The 12,398-nt window shown below is 35.3% G+C and overlaps 1 pseudogene; it reads right to left on the bottom strand.

The window, feature by feature from the left end:
* Positions 1–515: 515 nt before the first annotated feature.
* On the bottom strand, positions 516–1,032 carry LOC144308826 (small ribosomal subunit protein mS25 pseudogene; annotated as a pseudogene).
* Between the last annotated feature and the right edge of the window lie 11,366 nt (positions 1,033–12,398).

Raw genomic sequence — 12,398 nt, 5'->3', positions numbered from 1 at the left:
TGCATGGAGCTTACTTCTCCTCCCTCTGCCTGTGTCTCTGCCTCTCTCTCTCTCTCTCTCTCTGTCTTTCATGAATAAATAAAATCTTAAAAAGTATTGGATAAGAAAGAAATACGATTTTTAATAAATACTAAAACCAAAATGATGTCATTGTCATACTTTTTTCTCTTTTCTTTCCTTTCCTCTTTCTCCTTCTCCTCCTCCTCCTTCTTTCCTCCTCCTCCTTCTCCTCCTCCTCCTCCTCCTCCTCCCCCTTCTTCTTCTTCTTCTTCTTCTTCTTCTTCTTCTTCTTCTTCTTCTTCTTCTTCTTCTTCTTCTTCTTCTTCTTTCTTCAGAAAGTATTTTATTGATCTAATGAATAGGAATACTCCTCTAGTAGTCCAAGTGCAGATACTCTGCTGACTCTCCCATGTCCTTTCACACAGGTGTGTGAAGGAGATCCTCTTATGGCAAAGACATTTTCAGTATCTCTCCAGGGATAGAATATGGGGCTTCCCTGGGTATGGCCATAGGCCTTAGTACTCAGTCCTGGCTTTTGGTGTTGCTTTGTACTTCGCTGTCATCTCCTTGGGTAATGCCACCAGCTCTGGCAGGGGACCTGCCCTTTCACCATACAGAGGAACTTCAGCAGGCAGTACTTTTGGGGGCCAAAGTGGGCTGGGTGAGAAAGCTGTTTTTTTCTCCTATTCCTCTTTTTGAGAGTTTCCTTCTTCTTCTCCAAGATTTGTAGGATGAGCTCCAAATCCGTTTATTACACATGGTCTCCACATCTATGAGGAGCTACTCTCTGGAATCCAGATAAAACCACAGAAATGGGGACAGCATCATGTTCTTAAACATCAGGATCTGTACCCAACATATTTGTACTGGATCTAAGGTATGTTGAAAATTACAAATTTTCTAGTGCTCTTGCTCAGCTACCCATGCATGTTGTAGTTCACAGTCATGACCTTCACTGATTTTGAACACAATCTCCCCCTGGCCCAGGTACTGGAAGATGTGGCAGATCAGGAAGAAACCTTTCATGGGCATGGGGGGGGATTAAGCCACAGGACTAGCAGAAAGGAAAGACTCAGAGCAGCAGACCAAGCAGAATTCACACTGCTTTACCTCATAGCTGTTTTCCCTTTCCTGTGCAGGCACAGAGGGGATACCCCCCTGAGATGGAGAACAGCTGCTTTTTTCCTTTGTTTCCCAGCTACTTTATTCCTTTTTGACTACAGAAATTACTAGTGAATTAAACACATGCTGAGAAGATGTTTCTGTACTTTGCTGAGCACTTGAGTGTGGCTTAGATACACTATAGCCATAGACAGGCTTATATAATTTACTTTCATAATTGTAGAACAGACATTTTTAAGGACCAGCACAATAAACTTCTAAATCAATGGCACACTTATGATATTTTCATGTATCTTCTAGAAATATGAAGAACACTTTTATTTCCAGTTATTCATAAAAAATGTGGTAATTTGACAGCCTAAGAAAATGGGATAGGGATCTCAGTAAGAAGTCAAAACTTGGTGTATTGCATATGCATATTGCATTTCTCTTCATTGGTAAATTCAGTAAGACAAATAAAGACACAATTTAGGTCAACTATTTCTGGAATCACTAAACATTTTCAATTACAATGAATTTCTACTGAATTAGCATATGTATTCATAAAAACTTTGATGTCTCTGATTTGGAATATATGACCCAATAAATAGTTTTGACTTAATTATCAACTCTCATCTAAATATAATACATTTAATCACAGAAAAGGGAGTTTATATTCAAATAGGGAACTCAGCGACCCCATAAAGCATAATAACATTTATAACGTAAGAGTCTCAGAAGAAGGGAGGGAAAAGGGATCAGAATGTCTATTTGAGAAAATTATAGCTGAAAAATTCCCTAATATAGGGAAGGTAACAGACATCCAAATCCAGGAGGCACAGAGAACTCCTTTCAAAAACATCAAAAGCTGGCCAACACTAAGACATACTGTAGTAAAATTTACAAAATACAGAGATAAGGAAAGAATCCTGAAAGCAGCAAGGTAAAAAGAAATCCCTAACTTACAAGGGAAGATAAATATTAGTAACAGCAGATCTATCCATAGAAACTTGGTAGGCCAGAAGACAGTGGCATGATATAATCAATGTGCTGAATGGGGAAAATTTGCATCCAAGAATACTTTATCCATGAAGGCTGTCATTCAGAATAGGACAGAGAGTTTCCCAAACAAGTAAAAACAAAAAGACTTCGTGTCCACTAAACCAGCCCTGCAAAAAATATTAAAGAGGATGCTTTGAGTGTGAAAGAAAGACTAAAAGCAACAAAGATGAGAAAGGAACAGAGAAAAACTCCAGAAACAATGACTATACAGGTAACACAATAGCACTAAGTTCGTATCTATTAATAATCACTCTGGGGGATCCTTGGGTGGCTCAGCAGTTTAGTGCCTGCCTTCGGCCCAGGGTGTGATGCTGGAGTACCGGGGTCGAGTCCCACATCAGGCTTCCTGCATGGAGCCTGCTTCTGCCTCTGCCTGTGTCTCTGCCTCTCTCTCTCTATGTCTATCATGAATAAATCAATAAAATCTTAAAAAATAATAAAAAAATTAAAAAATAATAATCACTCTGAATGTAAGTGGACTAAATGCTTAAATGGAAAGGTATAGAGTATCAGAAAGAATATAAAAACCAGACCAATCTATATGCTGCATATAAGAGACTCATCTTAGACCTAAAGAGACCTCCAGATGGAATATGAGGGGATATAGAATCATCTATCATGCTAATGGATGTCAAAAGCCAGAGTAGCTCTATTTATGAGATAAATCAGATTTTAAGCCAAAGAATATAACAAAAGATGAAGGACATTATGTCATGATAAAGGGGTCTACCCAACTAAAAGATCTAACAATTATAAATCATTATGCCCCCAACTTGGGAGGACCCAAATATATAACTCAATTAATAGCAAACATAACAAATCACATTGATAACAATACAATAATAGTAGGGGACTTTAACATCCCACTGACAGCAATGGATGGATAACCTAAGGAGAAAATCAACAAGGAAACAATTGCTTTGAATGGCACACTGGAGCAGGTGGACTTAATAGATATATTCAGAATATTTCATCCTAAAGCAGCAGAACACACATTCTTCTCGAGTGCACATAGAATATTCTCCAGAATAGATCACAAATACTGGATCACAAATGAGGCCTTCACCAGTACAAAAAGATTGAGATCATACCATGAATATTTTCAGACCACAACACTATGAAACTTGAACAACAAAGACAAACTTGGAAAGAAAACAAATACATGGAGGTTAAGCAACATCCTACTAAAGAATGAATAGGTTAACAAGGAAAATAAGAAGAAATAAAGAAATACATGGAAGCAAAATAAAATGAAAACACGGCAGTCCAGAACCTTTAGGGATGTAGCAAAGGCAATCATAAGGGGGAAGAAGTTGGCCTACCTTAAGAAGTTGGAAAAGTCTCACATATGTAACCAAACCTTACACCTAAAGGAGCTAGAGAAGGAACAGCAAATAAAGCCTAAAGCCAAAAGAAGAAGGGAAATAATAAAGGTTAGAGCAAAAATAAATGATTCAGAAACAAAGAAAAAAAAAACAGTGGAACAGATCAACAAAGCTATGAGCCAGTTCTTTGAAAGAATTAATAAAATGATAAACAACTAGCCAGATTTATCAAAAATAAAAGAGAAAGAGGCCAAGTAAATAAAATCACAAATGAAAGAGGAGAGATTACAACTTACACAACAGAAATACAAACAATTAAAAGAGAATATTATGAAAAATTATGTGCTAAAAAATCGGGCAATCTGGAAGTAATGGATAAATTCCTAGAAACATACAAACTACCAAAACTGAAACAGGAAGAAGTAGAAAGTTTGAGAAGATCCATAACAATCAAAGAAATTGAATCAGTAATCAAAAATATTCCAACAAACAAAAGTCCAAGGAGAGATAGCTTCTGAGAAGAATTCTATCAGACATTTAAAAAAGAGTTAATGCCTATTCTTCTCAAACTGTTCCAGAAAATAGAAGTAGAAGGAAAACTTCCAAATTCACTCTACAATACCAACATTAACTTGATTCCAAACCAGAATAATACCTCCCTAAAAAGAAGAATTATAGGCCAGTATCCCTGATGAACATGGACACAAAAATTCTCAGCAAAGTGGTAGCCAATCGAATCCAACAGTATATTAAAACAATCATTCACCACAAATCAAGTGGGATTTATTCCTCCGCTGAAGGGTTTAATATTCACATATCAATCAATGTGAAATACCACATTAATAAAAGAAAGGATAAGAGCCATATGATCCTCTCAATAGAGGCAGAAAAAAGCATTTGACAAAGTACAGCCTCCATTCTTGATAAAAACCCTCGACAAAGAGGGTTAGAGGGAGCATACTTCAACATCATACAGGCCATAACAAAAGACTCATAGCTAATATTATCCTCAATGGGGAAAACCTGAGAGCTTTTCCTCCAAGGTCAGGAAGAAGACAGGATATCCACTCACACTGTTGTTATTTAACATAGTAAGAAGTCTCAGCCCCAGTAAATGGACAACAAAAAGAAATAAGATGCATCTAAATTGGCAAGGAAGAAGTCAAACTTTCACTATTCCCAGATGACATGATACTCTATGTAGAAAACCTGAAAGACTCCGCCAAAAAATTGTTAGATCTGATGCACAAATTTGGCAATGTTGCAGGAAGTAAAATCAATGTACAGAAATCTGTTGCATTTCTATCCAACAAATAAAGCAGCAGAACGAGAAACCAAGGAATTGATCTCATTTGTTATTGTACCAAAACCCACAAGAGAGCTAGGAGTAAACATAATCAAATTGGTAAAAGAGCTGTACTCTAAAAACTATAGAACACTTATGAAAGAAATTGAAAAGGACACAAAGAAATGGAAAAAACATTCCATGCTCATGGATTGAAGAAAAATATTGTTAAAATGTCTATATAACCCAATGCAAACTACATATTTAATGCAATCCCTCTCAAAATACAACCAACATTTTTCACAGAGCTAGCACAAAAAATTCAAAAAATTTGTATGGAACCACAAAAGACCCCGAGTAGCCAAAGTAATCTTGAAAAAGAAAGGCAGGGATCCCTGGATGGCTCAGCAGCTTAGTGCCTGCCTCCAGCCCAGGGCGTGATTCTGGAATCCTGGGATTGAATCCTACATCCAGCTCTCTGTATGGAGCCTGCTTCTCCCTCTGCCTGTGTCTCTGCCTCTCTCTCTCTCTCTCTCTCTCTCTCTCTCTCTCTCGAATAAGAAAAAGAAAAGCTGGAGACCTCAAGACAATATTGTACTGGCACAAAACAGACAGATAGATCAATGGAAATGAATAGAAAACACAGAACTGGACCCACAACTCTATGGTCAACTAATCTTTGGTAAAGCAGGAAACCATACTCAACTGGAAAAAGAAAGACTCTCAACAAAAAGTGTTTAGAAAACTGGACAGCAACATGCAGAAAAATGAAACTGGATTACTTTCTTATACCATGCACAAAAGAAATTCAAAATGGATGAAAAATCTAAATGTTAGACAGCAAGCCATCAAAGAGGAGAACACAGGCAGCAACCTCTTTGACCTTGGCCAGAGCAGCTTCTGACTAGACACGTTTCTGGAGGCAAGGGAAACAAAAGCAAAAATGAACTGTTGGGACTTCATCAAGATAAAAGGCATCTGCATATTGAAGGAAACAATCAACAAAACTGAAAGGCAGGCTATGGAATAGAAGATATTTTCAAGTGACATATCTGATAAAGGATTAGAATCCAAAATGTATGAAGAACTTATCAAACTCAACATCCAAAGAGCAAATAACCAGTTAAGAAATGAGCAGAAGACATGAACAGAAAAAAAAAAGAAAAAAAAAAGACATGAACAGGCATTTTTCCAAGAACACAAAGATGATGAAGAGACACAGGCAAAGATGTTCAACATCACTCATTATCAGAGAAATACATATCAAAATCATGATGACATACCACCTCACAGCCATCAGAATGGCTAAAATTAACGACACAGGAAAGAACAGATGTTGGTGAGGATGCAGAGATAGGGGAATACTCTTCCATTGTTGGTGGAAATGCAGACTGGGGCAGCCACTCTGGGAATCAGTATGGAGGTTCCTCAAAAAGTTAAAAATAGAACTAAACTTCTACCCAGGAATTGTACTACTGGGTATTTACCCAAAAGATGCAAATATACTGATTCGAAGGTGCACATGCACCTTTATAATATTTATAGTAGCATTATCAACTATAGCCAAATTATGAAAAGAGCCCAAATTTCCATCGATTGATGAATGGATAAAGAAGAGGTGGTACATATGTATAATGGAATATTACTCAGCCATCAAAAAGAGATCTTGCCATTTGCATCAATGTGCATGAAGCTAGAGTATATTATGCTAACTGCACAAATAAGTCAGAGAAAGACAAATACCATATTATTCCACTCATATGTGGACTTTACAAAACAGAATAGATGAACATGGTGGAAGAGAAAATAGAGAGGGAAGCAAACCACAAGAGACTCTTAACTATAGAGAACAAACAAGGTTGATGGAGGGGAGGTGGGTGGTGATGATCTAAATGGTTGGTGGGCATTAAGGAGGGTACTTGTTTTGTTGAGCACTGGGTTTTATATTTAAGTGATGAATTACTAAATTCTCCTGAAACCAATATTACCCTATATGTTAACTAACTAGATATTAAATAGAAACTTGAAACAACAACAACAAAAAAGTATTTTTCTAGACCACACATTAAGAGGCAAAATAGTTTAGTGGCTTTAGAACATGGGGTCCAAATTCAATTTGCTTTAATTTATAGCTTGACTATGTACTTACAGACCAGATGACCCTGGGCAAGTTCAATGTTTTCTATGTTCCACATTCCTTAACTATGGTAAGGGAATGATTATAGAACTCTTGTGAGAATTAAAGGAGTTAACATATGTAGAGTGTTTAACACATTGCCTGCTGCATATTAAACATGACATGCAAGTATTAAATCTTAATATTGTTTTGCACATATTTTGAAAATAAACTTTTATAGTAATTGTTTGTTTCACTTTTAAAGGGCAAGTGAGACCTGTGTCAAAGGTATTTTCAACATAGATCTTGAAAAGGCTTCAGAGTTTGTAGGTGGAGGATCTTTCATGCATTCCTCTGTGAAGAATTATTTTTGTTGATGTCTTTGCTTTAATATCTTCAGTGGTCTGGCCTTATGACCTGCGGATGTAGTACATGGAAAATGGGTGTGATCTGGGTTGGCACTAAACTCCCATTTGGGAAACAATGCTGGAGGTGCAGCAAAAGCAATAAATTAGCAGATCTATTATTTTATTTTCATAAACATTAGAAGTAACTATTCAAGTATAAAAGTAAATTTTCTGCCACTGCAATAGTTCTGGATTCTGTTTTTTTTTTAATCATAAAAATAATTGAGAATGGCAAAGAGCTGAAACAGATTTTTAGAGAAGGGTGAAAAAGTGTGTTTCTTTTTGTTACCTATAAATTCTGGAACATTCTTCATTCTGTTTATTGGCAACTAATTGACAAATATATATTTCTTCTTCTAAAATTTTTAGGTTTCACTTTTCATAGTTTTCCAGTTTTATTGAGAAATAATCTATATATGTCACTGTATAAGGCATACAGCATGATATTTGATTTACATATATTGTGAAATGATTATCATGATAGGTTCCATTAACATCCATTTTCTCATATAGATAAAGTAAAAAGAAAAGAAACAAAAAAAAAAAGAAAAAAATGAAGAAAGACATATCCTTATGATGTAAACTCATAGGATTTACTCCCTTAATATTATTGTATATCATACATCAGTGTTAGCTTTAGTCATCATGTTGTACATTTCATCCCTAGGACTTACTTATAATTGAAAGTTTATATCTTTGGGCCACTTTCTTCCAATTTCCTTTCCTGTCACCCTCCACCTTTAATAACCACAAGTCTAATCTACTTTTTTATGAGTTTCATTTCTTTTTAGATTCCACATATGTGAGATCATACAGTCTTTACTTTCTCTGTATCAATTATTTCACCTAACACATGCCTTGCAGTCCATCTATGTTGTCACAAATAGGAATTTCTTGGTTTTTTTATAGCTAAATAATAGTCCTTTGTATATATATTCCACTACTTTTTCATCCTTTCATCCACAGATGGACACTTAGATTCATGTCTTAGCTATTGTAAATAATGCTGTTATGAATGTAGGAAGAAAAGAAATCTTTTCAAGTCAGTGTTTTCATTTCCTTTGGGTGTATTGAAAGCAAAATTGCTGAATCATATGGTAGTTCTGTTTTTAATTTTTTTTAGGATCTACCATACTGTTTTCCATAGTGGCTATACCAATTTACGATCCTACCAACTACTTATCAGATATATCACTTGCAAATTTTTTCCCATTCCATATCTTGTCTTTTCACTTTCTTGTTGTTTCTTCTGCTATGCAGAAGATTTTTAGTTTGATGTAGCCCCAGTTATTTATTGTTTATTGTGTTGCTTGCACTTTAGTTTTCATATCCAAAAAAGCTTTATAAGAACACACATCATAAAGTTTTATTCCTTAAACCTAATCCAAGAAGCAAAGAAGCCGTACTCAGAAAACCATAGAACACTCATGAAAGAAATTGAGGAAGACAAAAAGAAATGGAAAAATGTTCCATGCTGTGGACTGGAATAAAAATATTGCTACAATTTCTATGTTACCTAGTAATCTATACATTCAATGCAATCCCTATCAAAATACCATCAACTTATTTCACAGAATTGTAACAAATAATCCTAAAGTTTGTATGGAACCAGAAAAGATGCCAAATAGCCAAAACAATCTTGAAAAATAAAACCAAAACTAGTGACATCACAGTTGCAGACTTCAAGCTCTATTACAAAGCTGTAATCATCAAGACAATATGATACTGGCACAAAAACAGACATATAGATCAATGGAACAAAATAGAGAACCCAGAAATGGACTCTCAACTGTGTGGTCAACTAATCTTCGACAGAGAAGGTAAGAATATCCAATAGAAAAAAAGACAGTCTCTTCAATAAATGGTGCTGGGAAAATTGGACAGCCACATGCAGAAGAATTAAACTGGACCATTTCCTCATACCAAACATAAAAATAGACTTAAAATGAATGAAAGACCTAAATGTGAGACAGGAATCCATCAAATCCTAGAGGATAATACAGACAACAACCTTTGTGACCTTGGCCTCAGAAACTTCTTACTAGACACATCTCCATAGGCAAAGGAAACAAAGGCAAAAATGAACTGTTGGAACATCATCAAGATAAAAAAACTTTGCACAGCAAAGGAAACAGTCAGGAAAATCAAAAGGCAACCGACATAATGGGAGAAGATATTTTCAAATGACATATCAGATAAAGGGCTAGTATCCAATATCTATAAAGAACTTGTCAAACTCACCACCTGAAAAACAAATAATACAGTCAAGAAATGGGCAGAAGACATGAACAGATATTTCTCCAAAAAAGACATACACAAGGTCAACAGACGTATGAAAAAAATGCTCAACATCACTAGGCATCAAGGAAATACAAATCAAAACCACAATGAGATCATTGTATGGTTTCACTCATACAGGGAATATAAAAATTAGTGAAAGGGATTATAGGGGGAAGGAGAGAAAATGAGTGGGAAAAATCAGAGAGGGTGACAAACCATGAGAGACCCCTAACTCTGGGAAATAAACAAGGAGTAGTGGAAGGCGAGGTGGGAGAGGGGATGGGGTGACTGGGTGACAGGGATTGAGGGGGGAACTTGATTGCATGATTACTGGGTGTTATGCTATATGTTAGCAAATTGAACTCCAATAAAAAATATACAGAAAAAAAGAGTTGTGGGTTGGATCACTCTGCTGTACATTTGAAAGTAATATAATATTGTCAAATATATTTCAATAAAAATTTTAAAGTAAAAAAAACACAATGAGATACTGCCTCACACCAGTCAGAATGGCTAAAATTAGCAGGTCAGGAAATGACAGATGTCGGTGAGGATGTGGAGAAATAGGAACCCTTTTATTCTGTTCATGGAAATGCAAGCTGGTACAGCCACTCTGGAAAACAATATGGAGTTTCCTCAAAAAGTTGAAAATAGAGCTACACTACAACCCAGCAATTGTACTACTATTTACCCCAAAGATACAAATGTAGTGATCCAAAGGGGCACCTGCACCCCAATGTTTATAACAGTAATGTCCACAATAGCCAAAATATGGTAATAGCTGATATGTCCATCAACAGATGAATTAATAAAGAACACACACACACACACACAGACACACTTGAATACTACTCAACCATAAAAAAATGAAATCTTGCCATTTTCAATAATGTGGATGAAACCAGAGGATATTATGCTAAATGAAATAAGACAATCAGAGAAAGATGGTTGTCATATCATCCCACTTATATGTGGAATTTAAGAAACATATTAGAGTATCATAGGGAAAAGAGGAAAAATAAAACTAAGACAAAATCAGAGATGGAGACAAATCATAAGAGACTCTTAATTATAGGAAACAAACTAGGGACACCTAGGTGGCTCGGTGGTTTGGTGCCTGCCTTCAGCCCAAGGCATGGTCCTGGAGTCCTGGGATCAAGTCCCATATCAGGCTCCCTGCATGGAGCCTGCTTCTCCTTCTGCCTGTGTCTCTGCCTCTCTCTCTCTCTCTCTCTATCTATCTATCTATCTCTATCTCTATCTCTATCATCTATCTATCTTTATCTCTCTCTGTGTGTGTGTCTCTCTGTGTGTGTCTCTCTCTGTGTCTCTCATGAATAAATAAATAAAATATTTAGTAAAATAATAATAATTATAGGAAAAAAACTGAAGGTTGTGGAGGGGAAGGGCATAGGAGGATGAGGTAACTGGGTGGTGGGGCGGACTTTAAGGAGGGCAAATGATGTAATGAGCACTGGGTATTATATAAAACTGATGAATTACTGACCTCTGCCTTCGAAACCAATGATATACTATATGTTAATTAACTGAAAAAACATTTTAAAAAGCTGTATTCTTGTTTTCTTCTAAGAGTTTCATGGATTTAGGTCTTGCATTTAAGTTTTTAAATCTATTTTGAGTTAATTTTTGTGAGTAGCGTAAGATGTGTTACATTGTTTTACATATGAATATCCAGTTATCCAAGCATCATTTCTTGAAAAGTATGTCTCTTCTCCATTGAGTATTCTAGGATTTTTTGCCAAATATTGGTTGACTGGATATTCTTGTGTTTATTTCTGGCTCTCACTTGTATTTCACTGGTCTACGTGTCTGCTTTTATGCCAGTGCCATACTATTTTGATGAAGATAGGTTTATAGTAGCGCTATACAAAGTGTGGTGCTTCCTCATTCTCAGTATTCCTTTGGGTATTTAGGGTATTCTGTGGTTCCATATAAATATTAAGATTTTTCTCCTACTTTTGTAAAATATGCCTTTGGAATTTTGATACATATTGAATTTAATCTATGGATCACTTTTGGCAGTATTGACATGCCATTTTGACAATATTAATTTTTCCAATCCATGAACACAGGCTATTTGCATATTTTTTAATTTCTTTCATTAGTATCTTGTGGCTTTCAAATTTGAGATCTTTCACCTGCTGGGTAAATGTATTCCAGAGCATTTTATTGTTTTTATGCTATTGAAAAAGACGTCAATTTGTCTTTTTTTCAAAAAATTAATTAGCATGTAGAAACACTACTAATTTTTGCATATTAATGTTGTATCCTGCAAATTTATTGAATTCATTTATTAGCTCTAACAGGTTTTTGGTTGAGCCTTTAAAATTTTCTATATATAAAATTATATCATCTGCAAATAAAGACAATTTTACCTCTTCCTTTCTAATTCTGTTGTATTTTATTTCTTTTTCTTGCCTTATTGCTATAGGTAGAACTTTTAATATATATTGAATAAAGGTAATGAGAGTGGGTATCCCTGTCTTGTTCCTGATCTTAGGGGAAAATATTTTAACCCTCTACCATTGAGTATAATGTTAGGTGTTGGCTTGTCATATATGGCCTTTATTATGTTTAGATATTTTCTTTTTATGGCTAATTTCCAAGTGTTTTTATCATTTTTCTTGAATTTTGTCAAATGTATTTTATAACTATTGATAAATATTTTAAACATTATATCTAAAACGAAGTGGTAAGCTATACTAAAATAAACATCTTCATCTTTAATATAGTTCTCTAGTTTCCTAGCACTTTCTAAAACCATTCATGTTTTTTATTTCACTAGAAAATCTGCTACTAGT

This window comes from Canis aureus, chromosome X (assembly GCF_053574225.1).
Source record: "Canis aureus isolate CA01 chromosome X, VMU_Caureus_v.1.0, whole genome shotgun sequence".
Classification (NCBI taxonomy): Eukaryota; Metazoa; Chordata; class Mammalia; order Carnivora; family Canidae; genus Canis; species Canis aureus.
Note: the sequence above shows the minus strand (reverse complement) of the source record. Positions and strands in the feature narration are given on the sequence as shown.